We start from the raw sequence: 2985 nt of genomic DNA, 5'->3' as shown, positions 1-2985 counted from the left end.
TGAATTAACATTTCTTATACAAGATTCCTATTTATCAATATGATAAACTCCATCGTGACAGAAATCAATACTCATTTTGAAATATATATATATATATATATATATATATATATATATATATATGTTGATATTTCTCTTAGGATTTAATGTCATAATATCATTTACCCTTCAATATTGATTTAGTTTAACCTTACGGTGAAATTTGTAATATTGATTGAAGTTGTTCATGTTATTTCCGATTTGAATCATTTGCCAAATTTATTATTACATCATAAATTGTTGGAACTATACTGAATGTAACTAGAATTCATTCTGAAATATATTCAGTAAAATCTATACATTGTATATAAATTACCATTATTCAAACATTTCAAATACTATTAGTTCTGTGTATTAAAATGATTATAAACAAAATATGAGAAAATAATGACTTAATGTCTGTTATGAATTATCCTATTAGCTTGGTAGTTTAATAGAAGTTATATTGGGTTTCATAAAACATTGATTTGTAAGAACCTGACATGTTCACATAACTGGGAATAATATATCTGATTATGATCACAGTTTCACTCGTTCTGTCAAGATATATCTTCTTTAAGGAAAAGAATAAGTGAGTAGATGAAAGGTTATAAAAAAACAGTTTAGCAGAAAATATCTATAAAAATCCTTAAAATATAACTCGTGACATATACAAAGTAACTACGGAATAATATTGTATGTTAAAGTGTTCATAGTACTTCATACTTGTTAGGACGAGATAAGATGATAGATCATATTTTATTTTATTGTGATTTTTGTTTGGCGCAAAATTTTTTGTATAAATTTAGTTTATACTTTGTTCAATGGAACCTACAACATTCGTTTTGGATGAATTTAGTGTAAAATTCATCTTTGTATTTTTACTATTTCACTTAAACATGATATTCGTCGACTTATCATCATCAAATGCCAGTAAAACCGGTAGAATGACACTCATCAAGAATCACACTGACTGTTAGTCGATAATTTGTAGATGACGTGTTCTCACAGCGTAGGTGATTCACAATTGTCTTATTCCCCGATCAATCTTACTGTCCTCCACTGAGAAGTGTAATTTATTTTGAAAGGGTTATATTTTCCGATGTGTTATCGCTAGAAATATCCCTTAAAAGTACATGAGTAAACTGGAAATATTTTCCAATGCTAACCAAACACTTTAGTACATAAGTCGGCTTATATACTGAACAGATTATGAGTATTCAGGTGATGATTTAGATGAACTATCTCATTGTATGAATGTATAAAGTTACGTCAAATTACGCAAAACTGGCTATTTAGGTATTAAAGAATTCAATTATCAACCAATAGAATGTATCCTCAAACCTGATTGCAAATAATTTGTCTTAGTCATTTGGTTGGTAACACTGCCCATCTACACAGTATAGTTCACTGCCTCGTAAATAAACGTAAACTCGCTAAGCGACTTACATTATCAATTAAATGATTATCCATACCAAAACATTATTACGTTAAATCATAGTAAAACTGTTTTTATAAATTTACAACGACTGGTTAATGTTTCATGTAAGATTATGTTTAATGATATACATATTTTTCCCTTATCAAATCTATAACAACCTTTCACCAAAACGGAAACAGAGAATATAGTACACATAAGTGGTAATCTGTACACTCGATGTTCAGTCGCTTTCCTGTTAGAAATGTCATTTAAGGTCTAACATGGTTAAAAAAACACAACAGATTATTAAAATGATACGGTAATAGTAGACCAGACAATTAATGATATCTCACAATGCATTATGAGCATGTTATAAGTATCAGGACTATTAGTTCTACCAGTAAAGTACATTTCATACGAAATAACGTTAAACGATGCATAAAATCTAAAACATAATGCTTGTGGATATAAATACAGTGAGTGAACATTCAGGTGAGAAAGACCAGTTTCTTGTTCAATACACAATCACATAGTGATTTAGTAAAATATAAAACTCATACCTCAAATACATCATTTTCACATCTTTAAATTGTCTTCTACAATCTTCATTCATGTTATTATTTTGATTGCTTTCAGTTTCCTTCTCTCTTCTCTTAATTTGAATCTTTTTAAACTTCCACTCACAGATATTCCACTTCCTACTGATATCACGTACTACTTATATCTACAAACATAAGTAGCACATATCCTATAAATACTATTTAAATTACTAATCAAAACTTCGAATAAATGTTATCCAAATATTAGTAAATGATCTCATTATCAAGCTATGTAACAAGTTCACTCTCAACAATCAATCTACATTTATTTTAAGCAATAAAATTTTTTTTCTGGTTAGCGTTTTTGTAGCGAGTTATTTTTCTACGGGATGGGGTCGCTAACCCCATGCCCAATCCACCTCCTTTATCCGGGCTTGGGACCGGCAGTAGCCTCCGGAGGTACTTCAGGCGGAGTTCAATAAAAAAAATTACAAAAGATTAATAAGTAGACATTAAAATGAAACAAAGTTTATATGAAAATAGAAATCAATTCATTACTGATTCTTACATAATTATTTCCAATTCTTTAATGCTAAAAAACATTATTATTATTACGACATTTACCACAGTAATATTAAGGTCATGGTCACTATGTACAATAAATAAAAAAACACAGCGTGATAAAAAGAATGAAAGAAAAAACGAAGAAAAATTTAGTGAAATTTGCCTTACTGACATTCATTTATTTTAAAAGATTCAATCTATTTCAAGGATATACACAAACCACTGGTCAATACTAATCTTATATACATAAAACAATAGTTCAGATAAATAAAAAAGTAATAATAATTATGATCGGTTATGGAAAAGTTTTCTTAATTATGCCTTACTGTTATTCAAACTATGTGAAATGAACTAAAGCTACTTTACTAATTAGTAAACAACATGTTAGTGAAATTCACTTGGTGATGTTTACTTGTATCTTTTCATTGTTGTTCAGGATTGTAA

The sequence above is a fragment of the Schistosoma haematobium genome, chromosome 2, assembly GCF_000699445.3.
Source record: "Schistosoma haematobium chromosome 2, whole genome shotgun sequence".
In the NCBI taxonomy this organism is placed as follows: Eukaryota; Metazoa; Platyhelminthes; class Trematoda; order Strigeidida; family Schistosomatidae; genus Schistosoma; species Schistosoma haematobium.
This window is presented reverse-complemented; position numbering follows the sequence as displayed.